This window comes from Macaca mulatta, chromosome 19 (assembly GCF_049350105.2).
Source record: "Macaca mulatta isolate MMU2019108-1 chromosome 19, T2T-MMU8v2.0, whole genome shotgun sequence".
Lineage (NCBI taxonomy): Eukaryota > Metazoa > Chordata > Mammalia > Primates > Cercopithecidae > Macaca > Macaca mulatta.
In genome coordinates, this window is record NC_133424.1 from 51,939,521 (window position 1) to 51,962,263 (window position 22,743).

The 22,743-nt window shown below is 49.2% G+C and overlaps 1 long non-coding RNA gene and 1 pseudogene across 2 annotated transcripts; one reads left to right on the top strand and one right to left on the bottom strand.

The window, feature by feature from the left end:
- Positions 1–16: 16 nt before the first annotated feature.
- On the bottom strand, positions 17–16,543 carry LOC114674018 (cytochrome P450 2F1-like; annotated as a pseudogene). The gene is made up of 7 exons (XR_013409713.1): positions 16,525–16,543; positions 14,135–14,295; positions 13,609–13,785; positions 12,818–12,953; positions 4,789–4,979; positions 4,065–4,205; positions 17–1,462 (listed from the first exon to the last, which is right to left on the bottom strand). The product of XR_013409713.1 is annotated as a cytochrome P450 2F1-like (transcript).
- Positions 16,544–16,549: 6 nt separating this feature from the next.
- Positions 16,550–17,888, top strand: LOC144337506 (uncharacterized). Its single transcript, XR_013410695.1, has 2 exons — positions 16,550–16,748; positions 16,828–17,888. It is a non-coding gene; the product is annotated as an uncharacterized LOC144337506 (long non-coding RNA).
- Positions 17,889–22,743: the final 4,855 nt, after the last annotated feature.

Genomic DNA, 22,743 nt, shown 5'->3' on the forward strand with positions numbered 1-22,743 from the left:
AGTAGACATAAGAGACTCCATTTTGTTCTGTATTTGAGATGCTGTTAATCTGTGACCCTACCCCCAACCTTGTCCTTGCAAGAGACATGTGCTGTGGTGACTCAAGGTTTAACGGATTTGGGGCTGTGCAGGGTGTGCTTTGTTAAAAAAGTGCCTGAAGGCAGCTTGCTGGTTAAAAGTCATCACCATTCTCTTAATCTCAAGTACCCAGGGACACATACACTGCAGAAGGTCGCAGGGACCTCTGCCTAGGAAAGCTAGGTATTGTCCAAGGTTTCTCCTCATGTGATAGTCTGAAATATGGCCTTGTGGGAAGGGAAAGATCTGATTGTCCCCCAGCCTGACACCCGTGAAGGGTCTGTGCTGAGGAGGACTAGTATAAGAGGAAAGAAGGTCTCTTGGCAGTTGAGATACAGAAAAGCATCTGTCTCCTGCCTGTCCCTGGGCAATGGAACATCTCGGTGTAAAACTGTATGTTCTGTTTACTGAGAAAGGAGAAAACCGCCTTAGGGCTGGAGGTGGGATGTACTAGCAGCAATGCTGCTCTTTATGCACTAAAAAGGTTTATGGAGATGTTTGCATATGCATATCAAGGCACAGCAATTTTCCTTAAACTTATTCATGTCACAGAGATCTTTATTCATATGTCTTACTGCTGACCTTCTCCCTACGATGATCCTATTATCCTGCCACTTCCCTTTTGCTAAGATGGTAAAGATAATGATCAATAAATACTGAGGGAACTCAGAGACCCGCCAGTGCGGGTCCTCTGTATGCTGAGCGCAGGTCCCCTGGGCCCACTTTTTCTTTCTCTATACTTGGTCTCTGTGTCTCATTTCTTCTCTCAAGTCTCTCGTTCACCTAACGAGAAACGCCCACGGGTGTGGAGGGGCAGGCCACCCCTTCACAGAACTAGCCAGTGTCTCCCTCTCTGCAGCCAGCTCCCTTCTCCCATCCTAAATGACTGTCATCCTCCCTTTAATTTAGCCAAGACTGGTTTGAATCTATTACAAATGTACTAAGAAATGATACAAAAAGCCCAGAAAAGGGCGTGCCATAGAACAAGCTCTGTGGGTACACATCTTCCACACATCTGCCTCTGCCCTGCAGACCGGGTACAGATTGGAGGGATGGGGGATGGGCACGTGGCAGGCACAGCGTGCAGGGAAGACAGCGTGACTGCCAGAGGGACAGGGGCAGACCGTGGACCAAGAAGGAGACGGAGCAACCCGCATGGGCGGGCCTCATCACCCACAGGCTAATCTGGAAAGGCCGGGGCATTAGCACGGGAGCAGGCACAGCTGGAAAGGCCGCGGCAAATTGCCAGGACCTGAGCTGAGCCGGGTCAGGTCGATGTCCTCGGGCGCACCCAGCGGCTGCAGCGAGAAGCTCTGCAGGATGGCGGTGAGGTACAGAAAGAGCTCCATGCGCGCCAGCGACTCGCCCAGGCACAGACGGCGCCCTGTGGGGGTGGCAGGGTGGGGAGGGGCAGTGAGATAAGATGAAGTTAGAGGCTGCAACCCCACATTCCCAGAGGAAAACATAAGAGGAAAGGAAGACAACAGCTGGGGACGTCACAGATTCACCCATCTGAAGATCTGGGAAAGATACTTTAAACTGTGGAGTGGAATGACCCGGGCTGCTTGGGTTCGAATCCCGGCCCTGTCACTACTAGTTTTGTGATCCTGGACAAACCACACTTTCTGGGTATTTAAAATGGGGCTATGAAGGCTGGGCGCGCTGGCTTAGGCCTGTAATCCCAGCACTTTCGGAGGTCGAGGGAAGAGAATCTCTTGAGCCCAGGAGTTTGAGAGCAGCCTGGGCAACACAGCAAGATCCCGTCTCTAAATATATATATATATATATAAAATATATATTTTTTAAATGTGCAAGGTGGCACATGCGTGCAGTCCCAGCTGCTTGGGAGGCTGAGGCGAGAGGATCACTTGGGCCCAGGAGATCAAGGCTGCAGTGAGCCATGATTGCACCACTGCCCTCCAGCCTGGATGACAGCAAGACCCTGTCTCAGAAATGAAAATAAAAGGAGGGATAGTAATAGTGCCTCATGAGGCTGCTGTGAATGGTAAACACAGGGAAAGCAGTGAGGTTATAAGTAGCTTACCATGCACTACTCTAAGCGTTAGATCACCATTCTAACAACTCCAAGAGGCAGGCCTTAGTATATCTCCATTTTATAGATGTGGACATTGAGGCACAGAGAAGTGAAGTAACATACCCAAGGCAACACAGCTAGGGGGTGACAGATGGGATGCAAACCCTGCTGGAATCTGGGCTGCACATTCCCAGAGGAAAACATAAGCTCTTAGCTGGGCTCTTGTACAGCCAGCACTTGATGCATAGTAGGCAACATGGTAAGTTACCTATTATTATGCCAGTTTTTTGTTTTTTCTTTTCCTGCCACTGAGTAAAGAGGGAAGTATTTTTCAGCAGGGTAAAGAGGAAAGCCAGAAAAAACCCAAAAAACAAAAAACAAACAAAAAACCCCCCCTAGAACCACCTCAACTGCGCCACCCAGTGGAGAGGTAGACAATGACCACTCCCAAGTTCAATTATTATTATTTTTTCTTTTAAACATTTTATATATTTTTTAGTTTTGGCTAGTCAGTATTTTTTATTGTAGAGAAAGGATCTCGCTCTGTTACCCAGACTGGAGTGCAGTGGCGTGATCATACTCAGTGTAACCTCAACCTCCTGAGCTCAAGCGATAATCCCACCTCAGCCTCCCAAGTAGCTGGGACTGCAGATGCCCGCCACCACACCCAGGTAATTTTAACATTTTCAGTAGACAAAGGATCTTGCTATGTTGTCCAGGCTGGTCTTGAACTCCTGGCCTCAAGTGATCCTCCCGCCTCAGCCTCCCAAAGTACTGGGATTACAGGTGTGAGCTGATGTGCCTGGCCCAAGTTAAATAATTCTTATAATAATTATTTATTTTTTTGAGATGGAGTTTTGCTCTTGTTGCCCAGGCTGGAGTGCAATGGCGCAATCTTGGCCCACAGCAACCTCTGCCTCCTGGGTTGAAGTGATTCTCCTGTCTCAGCCTCCAGAATATCTGGGATTACAGGCATGTGCCACCATTTCCTGGCTAATTTGTTTTTGTTTTTGTTTTGAGATGGAGTCTCGCTCTGTCACCCAGGCTGGAGTGCAGTGGCACTATCTCCCCTCACTGCAAGCTCTGCCTCCTGAGTTCACGCCATTCTCCTGCCTCAGCCTCCCGAGTAGCTGGGACTACAGGCGCCCGCCACCACACCTGGCTAATGTTTTTTGTATTTTTAGTAGAGACGGTGTTTCACCGTGTTAAGCAGGATGGTCTCGATCTTCTGACCTCGTGATCTGCCTGCCTTGGCCTCCCAAAATGCTGGGATTACAGGTGTGCCTTCCTGGTGAATTTTGTATTTTTAGTAGAGACAGGGTTTCACCATGTTGGTCAGGCTAATCTTGAACTCCTGACCTCAGGTGACCTGCCCGTCTAGATCTCCCAAAGGGCTGGGATTATAGGCGTGAGCAACCGCTCCTGGCTGTTAAATTATTATCATTATTTTTTTTTGAGACAGAGTCTTGCTCTGTCACCCAGGCTTGAGTACAATGGTGCAATCTCGGCTCACTACAACCTCCGCCTCCCAGGTTTAAGTGATTTTCCTGTCTCAGCCTCCGGAGTAGTTGGGACTGCAGGTGCCCGCCACCACACCCAGCTAATTTTTGTATTTTAAGTAGAGACAGGGTTTCACCATATTGGTCAGGCTGGTCTCGAACTCCTGACCTCAGGTGATTCGCCCACCTCAGCCTCCCAAAGTGCTGGGATTACAGGTGTGAGCCACCGTGCCCAGCCCCAAGTTAAATTATTAATCAACCTCCCTACCTCGCTTCACGAGGATTTTAGTCACTACTTGCTTATAGGAGCAGAGTTGAGAGGAGGAATGAATGTCTGTACATCCAAAGCTGAGACTGGGTGGAAGGAAGGAGTGAGAGGATTTGGCAGGTGGAATTAGGATGAGGAATGTAGGTAGAAATTGGGCCAGAAAGACTCTGCTTCCTGCCCTTACCAGCTGAGAAGGGCATAAAGGCTGGGCTCTTCTTGAAGGACTGATTGGCATCCAAAAATGCTTGGGGTTGAACTCCTGGGGTGTCAGGAACTGGCTGGGGCCGTAGTGGACGGTGTTAAGGAGGGTGATGATATCGGTGCCCTGTGTGGGTGAGGAGGTGGAGTTAGCAGTGTAGGAGGGCTGGGAGGCTCCCAAACTGGTTTCCATTTTATCGGGCTGGGTGTCCCGGGGACTTGATAAGGGGTGGGTGGGTGGGGTATAGGACTCAATCAGGGGCCAGAGAAGTGTGTGCATCTAGGATTCCAAGTGATGGGTGCTATATGCTGTGTTATTGGGGACTTTGGCAGGGATGTGGGAAACCCCCATCCTTTGTGGGAGCAGATATGGGGTTTCTGGGAAAAAGGAGGGGTCCCTGAGAATAGCGTTTAGGCACAGGGGATCCTGAAGATGAAGTTCCAGACCCCAGGGCTTCCAGGGAGGGTTTCTAGGAACGGGATTTGTCATGGGTCTAGTCCACTATGATATGAGATGGGGTTCTGGGAAAGGCCCCAGCTTCTGGATTTAAGGGTCTGAGATGTCTGTAGCTAGGGCTTGGGATGCCAGTTGCTAAGGCCAGTTGCTAAGGCCAGTTGATTGCTAGTGCCTGGGATACTCCTTTCGAGTTGCAAGAGCCTGCGATGCTTCCTCTTAGGTTGCCTGATGTCATTTGCCAGGCCTAGCATACCTTGGGTATCAGCAAGCCAGGAAAGGCTGTGTCCCGAGTGAGGCGGTGCAGCAAGTTCATGGGGATGATGTCTGCAAAGCGCCGCACCTGGTGGATCACCGGGTCTGTGTAAGGCATGGTACTGCGGTCCTCCAGCGCCGCTGGCAGTCGCGCGCCTCCCACGGCGAGGTCGATCTCCTCCTGCACGCGGGCTGGAAGGGGTGGGGGAGGAGGGGTCAAGGATATCAGAGGCGCAACAGGGCAACCAGGCTGGGAAGAGGTGTGTGCTTGTGTGGGGAGGGGTCTAGTCAAAGCCTCCAAGCGCGGGGCGCCACTTGGGGCGCACGTGAGAATTAGCTAGAGCTGGCCCGCTGGGTGGCTCATGCCTGTAATCCCAGAACTTGGGAGGCCCAGGCCGACGGATCCCTTGAGCCCAGGAGTTTGAGACTCTAGGGAAAAGAAAGAGAGATCAGAATGTTACTGTGTCTATGTAGAAAAGGAAGACATAAGAAGTTCCATTTTGATCTGTACTAAGAAAATTGTTTTGCCTTGAGATGCTGTTAACCTGTGACTTTAGCCCCAACCCTGTGCTCACAGAAACATGTGCTGTATGGAATCAAGGTTTAAGGGATCTAGGACTGTGCAGGATGTGCCTTGTTAGGAATATGTTTACAGGCAGTATGCTTGGTAAAAGTCATCGCCATTCTCCATTTTCGATTAACCAGGGCCACAATGAATGGTGGAAAGCCACAGGGACCTCTGCCCAAGAAAGCCTGGGTATTGTCCAAGGTTTCCCCTCATTGAGACAGCCTGAGATATGGCCTCATGGAAAGGGAAAGACCTGACTGTCCCCCAGTCCGACACCCATAAAGGGTCTGTGCTGAGGAGGATTAGTAAAAGAGGGAGGCTTCTTGCGGTTGAGATAAGAGGAAGGCCTCTGACTCCTGCATGTCTCTGGGAACAGAATGTCTCAGTGTAAAACCCAATCGTATTCCAAGATAGGAGAAAACCGCCCTGTGGCTGGAGGCGAGATATGCTGGCGGCAATGCTGCTCGGTTACTGTTTGCTACACTGAGACGTTTGGGCAGAGAGAAGCATAAACCTGGCTTACGCACACATCCGGGCACAGTACCTTCCCTTGAACTTATTTGTAACCCAGATTCCTTTGCTCACATGTTTTCCTGCTGACCTTCTCCCCTCTATGACCCTGCTCTCCTGCCGCATTCCCTTAGCCGAGATAGTGAAATTACTAATCAATAAATACTGAGGGAACTCAGAGACTGGGGCCGGTGCGGGTCCTCTGTATGGCACCAGTCCCTTGGACCCCACTGTTCTTTCTCTATACTTTGTCTCTGTGCCTTATTTCTTTTCTCCGTCTCTCATCCCGCCTGACGAAAAATACCCACAGGTGTGGAGGGGCTGGCCCCCTTCATCTGACGCCGAACATGGGTGCCTTTCTTTAAGGTGAGGGTACGCTAAGAAAATGAGCATTGAGGACAAGTGGATGAGAGATTCCCGAGTACGTCCGTGGTCAGCCTTGCAGTAAGCTTGTGCGCTTGGAGGAACCCAGGGTAACAATGGGACAAACTGAAAGTAAATATGCCTCTTATCTCAGCTTTATTAAATTCTTTTAAGAAGAGGGGGAATTAGAGCTTCTACAGAAAATCTAATTACGCTATTTCAAAGAAGAGAAGATAGCATTTCAATTTCTGATGCCCCTGAAAGCTGTATAATAGATTCTGAAGAAGAGGCAGGGACAAAATCCCGGAAAGTTCACATTGTAAATATGTAGCAGAGTCTGTAAAGGCTGGGTCAACTCAAAATGTTGACTACAATCAATTACAGGAGGTAATATCCTGAAACATTAAAATTGAGAGGAGAAGATCCAGAACCATTGGGGCCATCAGTGCTAAAACCACAATGGCCACCTCCTCCTCAGTGGAGTGAAAGCTGGGGGAGGGAGCCCGAAACCCTGCTCGCTGCGACTTGGCTCACTGCGCCCATTATTGCGCAACCTGCAGTTCATTATGGTAAAAGAGCAATTCAGACTCACCCGGCAGTGTCCTGTCTGGGTTGAACAGTGGCTGCTCCCTAAGAAAAAGTTGGGGGTGCTACATAAAATAATTAAAAGAACTATTTAAAAAAGGGCATGTTTCACCCACTTTCTCTCCTTAAAATTCTCCAGTGTTTGAAATTCAAAACAAATCCAGCACATGGCGCATGCGGACCGACTTAAGAGCTGTTAATGCTGTAGTTCAACCCATGGGGGCTCTCCAACCCGGGTTGCCCTCTCTGGCCATGATCCCCAAAGACTGGCCTTTAATTATAATTGATCTGAGTCTGGGTATGGTGGCTCACATCCGTAATCCCAGTACTTTGGGAGGCTGAGGCGGGCAGATCATGAGGTCAGGAGATCTAGATCATTCTGGCTAACACGGTGAAACCCCTCTCTACTAAAAATACAAAAAATTAGCCGGGTGTGGTGGCGGGCACCTGTAGTCCCAGCTACTCGGGAGGATGAGGCAGGAGACTCGCCTGAACGTGGGAGGCGGAGCTTGCAGTGAGCCGAGATTGTGCCACTGCACTCCAGCTTGGGCAACAGAGCGAGACTCCATCTCAAAAAAAAAAAAAAAAGATTGATCTGAAGGATTGCTTTTTTACCATTCCTCTGGCAAAACATGATTTTGAAAGTTTTGCCTTTACTATACCGGCCATAAATAATAAAGAACCAGCCACCAGGTTTTGGTGGAAAGCGTTACCTCAGGGAATGCTTAATTGTCCAACTATTTGTCAGACTTTTGTAGCTCAAGCTCTTCAACCAGTTAGAGACAAGTTTTCAGACTGTTACATCATTCACTATGTTGATGATACTTTATGTGCTGCAGAAACGAGAGACAAATGAATTGACTGTTACACATTTCTGCAGACAGAGGCTGCCAACGCAGAACGGACAATAGCATCTGATAAGATTCAAGCCTCTACTCCTTTCCATTACTTGGGAATGCAGGTAGAGGAAAAGAAAATTAAACCACCAAAAATATAAATAAGAAAAGACACATTAAAAATATTAAATGACTGGCCGGGCGCGGTGGCTCAAGCCTGTAATCCCAGCACTTTGGGAGGCCGAGACGGGCGGATCACGAGGTCAGGAGATCGAGACCATCCTGGCTAACACGGTGAAACCCCGTCTCTACTAAAAAATACAAAAAACTAGCCGGGCGAGGTGGCAGGCGCCTGTAGTCCCGGCTACTCGGGAGGCTGAGGCAGGAGAATGGCGTAAAAACCCGGGAGGCGGAGCTTGCAGTGAGCTGAGATCCGGCCACTGCACTCCACCCTGGGCGACACAGCGAGACTCCGTCTCAAAAAAAAAAAAAAAAAAAAAAAAAATTAAATGACTTCAAAAGTTGCTAGGAGATATTAACTGGATTCGGCCAACTCTAGGCATCCCTACTTATGCCATGTCAAATTTGTTCTCTATCTTAAGAGAGGACCCGGAATTAAACAGTAAAAGAACATTAACTCCAGAGGCAACTAAAGAAATTTAATTAGTTAAAGAAAAAATTCAATCAGCATAAGTAAATCCCTTGGCCCCACTCCAACTTTTGATTTTTGCTACTGCACATCCTCCAACAGGCATCATTGTTCAAAATACTGATCCTGTGGAGTGGTTGTCCTTCCTCACAGTACAATTAAGACTTTTACATTGTGCTTGGATCAAATAACTACATTAATTGGTCAGGCAAAACTACAAATAATAAAATTGTGTGGAAGTGACCCAGACAAAATCATCGTTCCTTTAAACAAGGAACAGGTTAGACAAGCCTTTATCAATTCTGGTGCTTGGCAGATTGGTCTTACTGATTTTGTGGGAATTATTGACAATCAATACCCAAAACCAAAAATCTTCCAGTTTTTAAAATTGACTACTTGGATTTTACCTAAAATTGCCAAATGTAAACCTTTAGAAAATGTTCTGATGGTGTTTACTGATGGCCCCTCAAGGCCAATTATATCATAATTGTACGGGCCAGACTCACTCATATTCACAGGCCCCATCTATCTTGCCCATTAATCCGGCCTATGATAGTGATTTAACTGAAACACTGGACCAGATTTATAGAAGGTTTGAATCACCCTATCCATGGAAATGGGGTGAAAAGGGAATTTCATCACCTCAACCAAAGTTAGTCCTGTGACTGGTCCTGAACATCCAGAATTATGGAAGTTTACTGTGGCCTTGCACCACATTAGAATTTGGTCTGGAAATCAAGCTATAGGAACAAGAGATCGTAAGCCATATTATACTATCAACCTAAATTCCAGTCTGACAATTTCTTCGCAAAGTTGTATAAAACCCCCTTATATGCTAGTTGTAGGAAACATAGTTATCAACCAGATTCCCAAACTATAACCTGTGAAAATTGTAGATTTTTTTCCTTGCATTGATTCCACTTTTAATTGCAGCACCATATTCTACTAGTGAGAGCAAGAGAGGGCGTGTGGATCCTGTGTCCATGGACCAACCGTGGGAGGCCTCGTCATTCATCCATATTTTAATGGAAGTATTAAAAGGAATTCTAACTAGATCCAAAAGATTCATTTTTACTTTGATTGCAGTGATTATGGGCCTTATTGCAGTGACAGCTACTGCTGCGGCTACTGGAATTGTTTTACAATCCTCTGTTCAAACTGCAAAATCTGTCCATGATTGGCCAAAGAATTTCTCAAAATTGTGAAAATCTCAGACCCAAATAGATCAAAAATTGGCAAACCAAATTAATGATCTTAGACAAACTGTCATTTGGATGAAAGATAGGCTCATGAGCTTGGAACATCATTTTCAGTTACAGTGTGACTGGAATACGTCAGATTTTTGTATTACACCCCAAGCCTATAATGAGTCTGAGCATTACCGGGACATGGTTAGACACCACCTACAAGGAAGAGAAGATAATCTTACTTTAGACTTTTCAAAATTAAAAGAATACATTTTTGAGGCATCAAAAGTCCATTTAAATGTGGTGCCAGGAACTGAGGTAATCGTGAACACTGCTGATGGCCTTGCCAATCTTAACCCGGTCAGTTGGGTTAAAATCATTAGAAGTTCCACTATTGTAAATTTCATATTAATCCTTGTATGCCTGTTCTGTCTATTGTTAGTCTACAGGTGTATCCAGCAGCTCCGAAGAGACAGTGACCAGCGAGAAAGGGCCATAATGACGATGGCGGTTTTGTCAAAAAGAAAAGGGGGATATGTAGAGAAAAGAAAGAGAGATCAGACTGTTACTGTGTCTATGTAGAAAAGGAAGACATAAGAAGTTCCATTTTGATCTGTACTAAGAAAATTGTTTTGCCTTGAGATGCTGTTGATCTGTAACTTTAACTCCAACCCTGTGCTCACAGAAACACGTGCTGTATGGAATCAAGGTTTAAGGGATCTAGGGCTGTGCAGGATGTGCCTTGTTAACAATATGTTTACAGGCAGTATGCTTGGTAAAGTCATCGCCATTCTCCATTCTCGATTAACCAGGGCACAATGCACTGCGGAAAGCCACAGGGACCTCTGCCCAAGAAAGCCGGGTATTGTCCAAGGTTCCCCCCACTGAGACAGCCTGAGATATGGCCTCGTGGGAAGGGAAAGACCTGACCGTCCCCCAGCCTGACACACATGAAGGGTTTGTGCTGAGGAAGCCTCTTGCGGTTGAGATAAGAGGAAGGCCTCTGACTCCTGCATATCCCTGGGAACAGAATGTCTCGGTGTAAAACCTGATCATACATTCATTCTATTCTGAGATAGGAGAAAACCGCCCTGTGGCTGGAGGCGATATGCTGGCGGCAATGCTGCTCGGTTACTCTTTGCTACACTGAGACGTCTGGATGGAGAGAAGCATAAACCTGGCTTAGGCACACATCCGGGCACAGTACCTTTCCTTGAATTTATATGTAACCCAGATTCCTTTGCTCACATGTTTTCCTGCTGACCTTTTCCCCACTATCACCCTGTTCTGTTGCCGCATTCCTTTAGCCGAGATAGTGAAAATAGTAATCAATAAATACTGAGGGAACTCAAGAGACTGGGGCCGGTGCGGATCCTCCGTATGCTGAGTGCCAGTCCCCTGGGCCCACTGTTCTTTCTCTATACTTTGTCTCTGTGCCTTATTTCTTTTCTCTGCCTCTCGTCCCGCCTGACGAAAAATACCCACAGGTGTGGAGGGGCTGGCCCCCGTCAGAGACAAGCCTGGGCAACATGGTGAAACCCCGTCTCTAAAACAAAATAGAAAAATTAGCTGGGCATGGTGGCGCACACCTATGGTCCCAGCTACTTGGGAGGTGGAGGCAGGAGAATCGCTTGAACCCGGGAGGCGGAGGTTGCAGTGAGCCGGCATCGGGCCACTGCACTCCAGCCTGGGCGACAGAGCGAGACTCCGTCTTTTTTTTTTTTTTTTTGAGATGGAGTCTCACTCTGTCGCCCAGGCTGGAGTGCAGTGGCGTGATCTGGGCTCACTGCAAGCTCCAGCTCCCGGGTTCACGACATTCTCCTGCCTCAGCCTCCCAAGCAGCTGGGACTACAGGCGCCCGCCACCTCGCCCGGCTAGTGTTTTGTATTCTTTTTAGTAGAGACGGGGTTTCACCGTGTTAGCCAGGATGGTCTTGATCTCCTGACCTCGTGATCCGCCCGTCTCAGCCTCCCAAAGTGCCGGGATTACAGGCTTGAGCCACCGCGCCGGGCAAGACTCCGTCTTAAAAAAAAAAAAAAGGGGGGGGGGAATAATAATTAGCCAGGGCCTGGGAGGAAGTGCGTCAGTGAGGGCAAAAGGTTGGCTTGTGCAAGGCCCTGGGCATTGGGTTGTGTGGGCGGGGCTTCCGGGAGGCCTGGAATCAGGACCTGATGGGATTTCAGGAGCAGTTTTGGGACCCTGCTGGCTGGACAGTGGATCGAGTGGGTGAACTGTGCAGGAGGGCTGGAGATCAGGGGCAGAGCAGGGGATATACCCAGAGGTGGAGCTTGGGGAGGTGGAATAGCAGACAGAGCTGTGTGTGTGGGCCAGGCCGTGTGGGAGAAGTAGGGTTCCCTGGCAGGTGTGTGGCTGGGGCTCTGGGGCAGGGCTCTGGGAGGACTGTTAGCTGGGCTCTGAAGCCGGAGGTGGATCTATGCAGTGGTGGACACGGTCGGAACAAGGCAAGACTAAGCGGGTGGAGGTGGGGAGCAGTGGCTGACACCTGTAACCCCAGCACTTTGGGAGGCCGAGGTGAAAGGATTGCTTGAGCCCAGGAGTTGGAGACCCGCCAGGGCAACACAGCAAGACCCTGTCTCTACAAAAAATAAAAAGTTAGCTGAGTGTACTGAGTGTGGTGGTGCACGCCTGTACTCCCAGCTATTGATAAGGCTGAGGTGGGAAGATCTCTTGAGCCCAAGGAGCTGCAGTGAGCTGTGATTGCACTACTGTACTCCAGCCTGGGTGACAGAGTGACTCTGTCTCAAAAACAAACAAAAAATTAAGCAGAGCTGGGTGCAATGGCTCATGCCTGTAATCCCAGCACTTTGGGAGGCTGAGGCGAGTGGATCACTTGAGGCCAGGAGTTCGAGACCAGCCTGGCCAACTTGGTGAAACCCTGTCTCTACTAAACATACAAAAATTAGCTGGATGTGGTTGTGTGCACCTGTAATCCCAGCTACTTGAGAGACTGAGGCAGGAGAACCCCTTGAACTCGGGAGGCAGAGGTTGCAGTTAGCCGACCGAGATCACACCACTGCACTCCAGCCTGGGTGACAGAGCGAGACTCCGTCTCCAAAAAACAAAACAAAAACAAAAACAACTAAGCGGGTGGGATCTGGGTCAGGATTCGGGCAGGCTGCGTGGACCTCATGGTCTGTGTGGGTGGGATCGGCCTCCGTGTGGGTTTGTGGGTTTGGCTGTGGACTCCTGGGGTCAGCAGGAGGCTATCTCAGACCTGGGAGGCGGGGCTGGAGGCAGGGCTGTGGCTCCCTGCTCTGGGGGGAGGCTGGAACACATGGGCACCTCTGCGCTGCTGTGTGGGTGGGCCTCACCTTGAACTTTCGGGTACTTCATGAGTGCCAGGAAGGCGTGGCGCAGCGTGGTGCCCACCGTCTCGGTGCTGCCAAAGAGCAGGTTATGTGTGGTCATCAGCAGGGTATCCATGTGGAAGTGGCTCAGTGGGTCCTCCTGCCCTGGTGGAGGGGTGGGGACGTGAGCCAGGGATGGAGACCCCTTCCCTCTAGACCAGTAGGACTGCTGCTGGGGGCCCATTCAGTCCCAGCTGGGTTTAACTTTCTTTCCCTAGGAGAGCTGGGGAACGCAGAAGGGCAGGGCTGGGAAAATCTCAGCTGCAGGGCCTACAATTAACTTCTTGGATAGAGCTTGAATGACTTCTTGTGTGTTTGTTTTTTTTGTTTTTAAATATGTTTTATGTATGTATGTATGTATTGCAGAGACTGAGTCTTACTATATTGTCCAGGCTGGTCTCGAACTCCTGGACTCATGCGATCCTCCTGCCTCGGCTGCTGGGATTACAAGCGTGAGCAACTGCGCCCCACGCGCCCTCCCCCGCCCCGCCCCGCCCCCCCCGCCCCGCCCCGCCCCCCCGCCCCGCCCCGCCCCCCCCGCCCCGCCCCGCCTCCTTTGATGACTTCTTAATGAGCTGTAATTGGAGGTGGCTGTGAGTGGCTCCTGGCTCCAGCCCAGCTGGGCCAGATGCTTCAGCTTCTCCAGGGAGAAGGTCCCCCAGCCCTGCCCCATCTGGGGTCCCTGTGGGTTTGAGGCCGGGGCAGCAGGAGAATTTCAGGTCAGACTAGAGGTGGGATTTCCAGGTAGGGATTACCTCTGCCGTCTTGGTGAGGAAGCAGTCGATGAAGTCCCGGGGAGATCTGGGGTCTAGAGAGGCCTGCTGGTCGTGGACGCTGTGGGCGATGAGGTCTCTCAGGCGCTTGAAGTTCTAGAAGATGCGTTGGTGCGGCCCGGGCACCCAGTCCAGGAGGCTCGGGAAGATGTTGTACAACTGCGGACCAGAGTGGGAGGGTTTTGGAGGAGGACGAAGTGTGTTCAGGCGAGAACGGAGTCTGTGTGGATTAGGTAGGCAGGGACTGGGTCTCCAAAGGTAGCCAGGTTCTGGAGAGGCCGAGGTTGGGGTTGGGGTTGGGGCTGAGGGAGAGTGGGAAGGACGGAATGGCGGCCATAAATGCTCAGAGGAGGGGAGTGGGCGTGGCCGTGTAACTCTGGGCGGGGTCAGATGGGAGGGGCGGGCCCTGGGAGGGCCATTCGCAGCCCTTTCCCCGCCCACTGTTTCCTCTCCATTCCTAGGTCCTGGGGACCCCACACCCCGTCCCTGCTGGACTCAGTTGGCTGACCTCGCCCCAGGGGCTGCTCATGATTTGGAAGTTGTCATTGATAAGGCGGATACTGGTGAGCAGACGCTCATCATCGCAGTGGAAGCAGCTGCGGAAGAGCACGGAACAGATAATGTTGGACACTGAGTGACTCAGCACAAACGTGGGGTCAAAGGGCTCGCCTGAGGGTGGGGAATGGAATGGATCAGGAAGACGCAATGTGCAGCCAACCGGACCTCATGCAGCAACACCATTAATTTGCACAACATCCGACTCAAGCATGGCAGCGTGTCTTGCGGTGCAGAGCACAGGCACATGGTCACAACATGCTGCTTAACAACACCCCAAAAGCATGTGTCAATGCCACAGACAGCACAGAACCCACAACTTCCTGCAGCACATCCACAGCAACAATACCCACCACAGAACCGGCTATTCTTGGCAACACAACACACAGCACGCAACATAGCACAAGGCAATCATCAGGCATCACAGAACACAACAACACAGGGCAACAGAACACCCAGCAAATAGGATCACAGTAGATGCTAACACAGGACACTCGGTGACCTAACAACCAGCCCGGAAACATCCCAAGACACGGTAACCACACACTAACACATCATGCCAGCATACAGCTCCATAATCCTGCCACACAACACACACTAGTACACAGCAACCCAGCAGACAGCACCGAACACACGATGTGACATCACAACACATACAATCAAGGCAGCAGAACAAAGGCCACACTATGCAGCAACGCAACAATGTTGGCAGCCAGCAGATGACACAACGCAAAACCACGTGCAGCGCCTGACAACTCTACAATCTCACCCAGAAATAACACAACACCTAGCATCTGGTCGTCCAACAGCTGAACAGACCATAGTAAATACCGAACAGCACATTTCTTTCTTTCTTTTTTTTTTGAGACGAAATCTCGCTCCACCACCCATGCTGTAGTGCTGTGGCACGATCTCGGTTCACTGCAACCTCTGCCTCCTGGGTTCAAGCAATTCTCCTGCCTCAGGCTCACAAGGAGCTGAGATCACACCCGGCTATTTTTTTTTTTTTTTGGTATTTTTAGTAGAGATGGGGTTTCACCATGTTGTCCAGGCTAGTCTCAAACTCCTGACCTCAAGTGATCCGCCCGCCTTGGCTTCCCAAAGTGCTAAGATTACACGCATGAGCCACTGTGCCAGACCCAGTTTTTGTATTTTTTGTAGAGACAGGGTTTCTTCATGTTGCCCAGGCTGGTTTCGAATTCCCGAGCTCAAGTGATCCACCACCTTGGCCTCCCAAAGTGCTAGGATTACAGGCATGAGCCACCATGCCTGGCCAAAACAACACATTTCAACACAGCACCCAGGACACAATAGCACAGCCCAGAAAACCAGATCTGGAGTTAGATGGACGCGGTTTGAATCCTCATTGGTCTCTTAGTCTTGGTGTGACTTGGCAAACTGACTTCCTTTCTCTGAGTGTCAGTTTTCTCATCTGTAAAATGGGTCTGGTGGCACTTCTCTCATCATGGAGCTACTATAAGGAGTCAGTGAGTGTGTTTATAAATAATATGTATTATTCTTGGTGTATATGCATATGTCTTTATAGGGATCTATGTTTCATGTATCTCGATATATCTGTGAGTGTGACTGCTGGGTCCTATGATAAGTGTATATTTATAAGAAACTTCCAAACTTGCTTCCAAAGTGGCTGTGTCATGTTTTCACTCCCTGTAGTCCCAGCTACTCAGGAGGCTAAGGCACTAGAATCGCTTGAACCCAGGAGGCAGAGGTTGTAGTGAGCTGAGATCATGCCACTGTACTCCAGCCTGGGCAACAGAGTGAGACTCGGTCTCAAAAAGAAAAAAAAAGAAACTGGCCTTAGGTACCTACCTCCTGGCCAGGTCGCAAGGGCATATTGAGCTGGGCCAGGGCTCTGGTGCCAGGGGCTAGGCTGGGTGGACAGCCCCTGAGGTCAAGGGTCTGGGAGGTAGAGGTGTGGGTACCCCTACAGGTTCATGGGTGTGCACCAGGATTCCTGTTCCCAGAGGGGCAGAGGAGGAAGTGTTTGGAGGTCCTGGGGAATTTGACACCCTAGGTCCCAGGCATATGGTGGGATGGAGGTGGCGCCCGTGTTGTTTCAGTTCTGGAAAGGCCGGTTGGGGCAGGCCTGGAAGAGGGCTGAAGGCTTGATGATGGCATTATATAGCTCCAGTTTCCCTTGGCATCTACCCCCTACTTCTAAAGGGAGGGTGCAGTGTTGGATACACACCAACCCTGTAAGCAACTTTTCCCTTACCCTAGAACTTGGTTAAGAGGGGCATAATGAGGCCGGGCGCGGTGGCTCATGCTTGTAATCCCAGCACTTTGGGAGGCCGAGGTGGGTGGGTATTCTATTTGCCCTACCATCTCCACTCTCCACCATGGCCTGTCTTTTTTTTTTTTGAGACAGAGTCTCGCTCTGTCGCCCAGGCTGCAGTGCAGTGGCTGGATCTCGGCTCACTGCAAGCTCCACCTCCCGGGTTTTACGCCATTCTCCTGCCTCAGCCTCCCGAGTAGCTGGGACTACAGGCGCCCGCCACTTCGCCTGGCTAGTTTTTTGTATTTTTTAGTAAAGACGAGGTTTCACCGTGCCAGGATGGTCTCGATCTCCTGACCTCGTGATCTGCCCGTCTCGGCCTCCCAAAGTGCTGGGATTACAGGCGTGAGCCACCGCGCCCGGCCGACCTGTCTTTTAGAAGGGCGGCCTCTATAAACTGTACCACCCATGGTCCCTTCACCTCTACATTAAAAAAATTTTTGGGTTTGGCCAAGGGAAGGTTGAGAGAAGAGCAATGTCAGATTATTTTGCTTGGCTGTGTGATAGCAGTGGTTGTATTCCTCTGCCAGAACCATGCCCTCCTGCTGGGGGTTCTCTTTTACCCCTATACAATCAGTCTCGGTTTCAGATACTGCTCCCTCTCACTGCACTTTTCAACCTAGGGACGATGATGGCTTCTCCTTATTGTAAGCCATAGAGTGCTTCAACATCTTATAGATTTCCTTCACACTGCCCTCGACTTTGTAAAAAGTCCCTCCATTGGCCAGGCACGGTGGCTCACACCTGTAATCCCAGCACTTTGGGAGGCCGAGGTGGGCAGATCACGAGGTCAGGAGATTGAGACCTTCCTGGCTAACACGGTGAAACCCCGTCTCTACTAAAAATACAAAAAATTAGCCGGGTGTGGTGGCGAGTGCCTGTAGTTCCAGCTACTTGGGAGGCTGAGGCAAGAGAATGGCATGAACCCGGGAGGTGGAGCTTGCAGTGAGCCGAGATCGTGCCATTGCACTCCAGCCTGGGTGACAGAGCGAGACTCCGTCTCCAAAAAAAAAAAAAAAAAAAAAAATCCCTCCATTAAGCGCTCATATTTTTCTGCTGGGATTCTGATGGTCAAAGTCTATCAAATGAATGCATCATAATTTGTTTAACCAATATCTTGGTGCACATTTTGATTTCCCATTTTTCAGTATGTAAACAGTTCTTTGATGAATTTGGGTGATTTTGCACACTTTCATGTACATCGTAGGAGACATTACTACAAGTGGAGTTAACTGAATCCAAGAGTATGCTCTTTTTTAATTTAGACAAAAGCATTCACATTACTGTCCTCTGAAGCCGTACCAATTTATAGTTCCACGAACCGTAACTGAGAGTAAGGATTGCTCTGGGAGGCTGAGGTGGGAGTGGATACCAGCCTGGGCCATATAGTGAGACATCATCTCTACAAAAACAATTTAAAAATTTTTCTACTACTAGGGTGTGGCAGAACGCACTTGTGGTCCCAGCTGCTTGGGAGGCTGAGGTGGGAGGATTGCCTGAGCCAGGGGGTCAAGGCTACAGTGAATTTCAATTGCGCCACTGCATTCCAGCCTGGGTGACAGAGGAGGACATTGTCTCAAAAAGACCAAAAAACCCACCCCAAACAACGAACAAAACAAGAGGCCATGATTTCACACCCAGTCATCTTAATAGCTCAAGTTTTGATTTAGAGACTGTGGTTTGAACATCTGCTAAATTCCTGATGTTGAAGAATCGCTGAGTCAAAGGTTTCAGCCTCTTTCCAAGGGAGAGAGCACGTGGACGATTACCATCTCATGCAGGCATTTGGTTTTATGGTTTTATGGACTCACGTGCTTGTTACAAAACCAGACACAGCTTTAGGGCTTCTTATTACCTTCCCCCAACCTGTCCTTGGTAGAAGAGTCAACAAATGACATCTAAGCTGCCAACACATATTGGAAAATGTTTGAAACTTGAGCTCTGTGGTTTATTATGAAACATGAAGTGCCCTGGAGTTTGAATTTCTTCCCGGTTGGTCTTAGTACCCTGTCTGCAGAGTGAGGGGAAAGGGCAGGAAGGGGAGTAAGTGTAGTTAAGAGCATAGCCTTGGCCGGGCGCGGTGGCTCACGCCTGTAATCCCAGCACATTGGGAGGCTGAGGTGGGTGGATCTCTTGAGGTCACAAGTTTAAGACCAGCCTGGTCAACATGGTGAAACCCCCATCTCTACTAAAAATGCAAAAGTTAGCCAGGTGTGGTGGTAGGTGCCTATAATCCTACCTACTCGGGAGGCTGAGGCAGGAGAGTCACTTGAACCCGGGAGGCAGAGGTTGCAGTGAGCTGAGATTGTGCCACTGCACTCTCAGCCCGGGTGACAGAGTGAGACTGTCTCAAAAAAAAAAAAAAAAAAAAAAAAGCAGAGCCTCTAGAGTCAAACAGATCTGACTACTACATCTGTGCTAGGTACTTTCGGTGGTTGAACCTTAATGGTTCTGACTCTCGGTTTGCTCACATGTAAAATGTGGACGATCATAAAACCTTTAACACGGATTTCTAAAGACTGCATAGCATACTCCATGAAAAGTTGTGCTTTGCACAACATCAGGCACAGGGAAGCTCAACACCTTGAAGCTGCTGTTTTTATTTCTAGGTCCCTAAGATCTTCCTTGTCCTCCTTGTGCCTCCCCTCTTGATCCTCCATATTTATTCCTTTCTTGAATGTCAAGGGTCCAGGAAGAAGATGATATCCTGGAGTCCAAGCCCACACAATTGGGATATGTGGTGGACATTCACCCGTTCTTAGATCCACTGCTGCTCTTCCTCTGCTTGTCTATCACAAGGGGCTGACACCTGCACACTAATTCTGTCTTGAGTGAGACTGCGTAGGGGAACATGGCCATTTGGGTCCATTAGGAAAGGGTTTTGAGGTCAGGACGTGGGTATTTGCTGTACATGGGAGTTTGGTGGCCTCTGTTGTAGGAGGCTTTGGAAATGCGTATTGTTGCGAGGTCCTGAGGGAGGAAGTTTGGGATGAACATGGAGATTCTAGGCTGTGGAGGAAGATGCAACATGGTGATTGGAGGATTCCGGGACCTTACCTTAGTACCTTGGTAATGAGGAAATCTTTTTTTTTTTTTTACTTTTTTTTTTTTTTTTGAGACGGAGTCTCGCTCTGTCGCCCAGGCTGGAGTGCAGTGGCGCGATCTCGGCTCACTGCAAGCTCCACCTCCCGGGTTCACGCCATTCTTCTGCCTCAGCCTCCCGAGTAGCTGGGACTACAGGCGCCCACAACCGCGCCCGGATAATTTTTTTTGTATTTTTAGTAGAGACGGGGTTTCACCGTGGTCTCGATCTCCTGACCTTGTGATCCGCCCGCCTCGGCCTCCCAAAGTGCTGGGATTACAGGCTTGAGCCACCGCGCCCGGCGGAAATCTTTAGCTTCATTTTTATTTATGTATTTACTTTTTTTTTGAGATGGAGTCTCACTGTTACCCAGGCTCGAGTGCAGTGGCGTGATCTCGGCTCACTGCAACCTCTTCCTCCTGGGTTTAAGCAATTCTCCTGTCCTAGCCTCCCGAGTAGTTGGGACTACAGGCGTGCAAGCCACTACACCCGGCTAATTTTTGTGTTTTTAGTAGAAACGGGGTTTCATGCTATTGGTCAGGCTGGTCTTGAATTCCTGACGTCAGGTGATCCACCCGCTTCATCCTCCCAAAGTGCTGGGATTACAGGTGTGAGCCACTGTGCTTGGCCAATCTTCAGCTTTAGTGTTCTTGCAGACTCTGCACTGCAATTCATTGTCCTAAAATCCCTGAACTTCTTTGATAACAGACTTCATGGAAATCTTGGTTGATCCTCAAGTTTGTGTTCTGGGCCCTATAAATTCAGCAATCTCCTTATAGACTTTAGTTGGGGAAATAGAGGAGGAAGACCTGGAACCGGGTTTATGTGGAAATTGCGATGTCTGAAGGATCCAGGGCCCTGGTAGAAGCTGCCTATTGGAGACATATGCAGAAGGGATTGTAGCTATCTAAGTGTGCCTGGGGATTCTCAGGAATCTGGAATGAAGGCAAGTCCTGAAACTTCTGGGATTTCACAGATTTTGTGAGTCTGAGCGGTTACTAGGGATCCACAGATCTTGGAGAGGCTGGATGGTCCCATAGGAATCCAAGGATCTCAAGACATTCTGATGGATACTGGATTATCTCTGGAATTTCAGAGGGGAGGAATCTACAGAATCTGTGGACTACCTGCTATAAGGGAGGAGAAGAACTCTGTGCAGGCTTGAAGAAGCTAACTGAAATCCAAGGGTATCAGAAAATGCCAATATGTTTCCATTTCTTTGCTGTAGTGGAAAGAATTAAAGGACTTAAAGTCATGGACACTTTTATTGTGCTCTGAAGGTCTCTTGGTCTTCCAAGAGTCCTAGGGATCTGGGGATCTTGGAAAGGTTAGTGTCTTAGTGAGCTCCTGCTGCTATAACACATACCATAGATGAGTGACTTAAACAACAGAAATTTCTTCCTTCTGTTTTGTTTCAGATGGACTCTTACTCTGTCACCCAGGCTGGAGTGCAGTGGCGTGATCTCGGCTCACTACAACCTCTACCCGCTGGGTTCAAGTGATTCTCCTGCCTCAGCCTTCTGAGTAGTTGGTATTACAGGCCTCCAACACCACACCTGGCTAATTTTTGTATTTTTAGTAGAGTTGCAGTTTCACCATGTTGGCCAGGCTGGTCTTGAACTCTTGGCTTGAGGTGATCCACCTGCCTCAGCCTCCCAAAGTGCTAGGATTACAGGCATAAGCCACCTTGCCTGGCCAGAAATTTATTTCTTACAATTTTGGGGGCACCAAGATCAAAGTGCCAGCCAATTTGGTTCCTGGTGAAAGCACTCTTCCTGGTTTGCAGACAGCCACCTTCTTGCTGTATCCTCACATGGCGGAGAGGGAGAGGGAGAGATCATCTCTCTCATGTCTCTCTCTCTGTCTTTTTTAGAGATGAGATTTCTCCTTGTCACCCCAGGCTGGAGTGCACTGGCACAATCATAGCTCACGGCCAACCCGAATTCCTAGGCTCAAGCAATCCTCTTGTTTCAGCCTTCTGAGTACCTGGAACTATAGGCACATCCCACCACATCTGGCTAATTTTTAAATTTTTGTAGACACGGAGTCTCACCATTGGAATTGTTCAGGTTGGTCTCGAACTCCTGGGCTCAAGTGATTCTCCTGCCTCAGCCTCCCAAAGTGTTGGGATTAAAGGCATGAGCCACCGTGCCAGGCTCCCATCTCTTCTTACAAGGGCACTAATTCTATTCATGAAGTCACCACCGTCATGACCAAATTACTACTCAAATGCTCCAGCTCCAAATACCATCACATTATGGATTAGGACTTCAACGTACAAATTTTGAGGGCACACTAACAGTCAAACTTCTATGGCAGCTGGATTCTGAGGGCTTTGATAGTCTTTGGTGTCTGAAGCAAAAACAAGGGGACCCAACCTCTACTTCAGTCAAGAGACTCCCAAACTGTGAACTGTTACAGGCCTGGAAACTGAGGGAGAGACAGTAACTTTCTATTGTGGATGTTCGTATTTCTGGCCAACAGACATGACTTTTTTTTTTTTGAGATGGAGTCTCACTCTGTTGCCCAGGCTGGAGTATAGTGGCATGGTCTCTGCTCACTGCAACCTCCACCTCTGCTGAGTTCAAGCAATTCTCCTGTCTCAGCCTCCCAAGTTGCTGAGATTACAGGTGCACGCCACCACACCTGGCTTATTTTTGTATTTTTAGTAGAGACAGGGTTTCACCATGTTTCCTAGGCTGGTCTTGAACTCCTGACCTCAGGCGATCCACCCCCCTTTGCCTCCCAAAGTGTTGGGATTACAGGCGTGAGCCATTGCCCCCAGCCTAGGAGTAGTGTATTAATCTGTTCTCACATTGCTGTAAAGAACTACCTGAGACTGGGTGATTTATAAGAAAAGAGGTTTAGTTGATTCACAGTTCTGCAGGCTGTACAGGAAGCATGGCTGAGGAGGCCTCAGGAAACTTACAATCATGGTGGAAGGTGAAGGGGAAGCAGGCACATCTTATATGGCTAGAGAATGAGGAAGGAGAGCGAAGGGGGAGTTGCTACACACTTTTAAACAACCAGATCTCATGAGGACTCACTGTCATAAGAACGGCAAGGGGGATATCCGCCCCCCTGAGCCAATCACCTCCCATCAGGCCGCTCTTCCAACATTAGAGATTACAATTCAACATGAGATTGGGGCAGGGGCCCAGATCCAAACAATATCAAGTAGAAT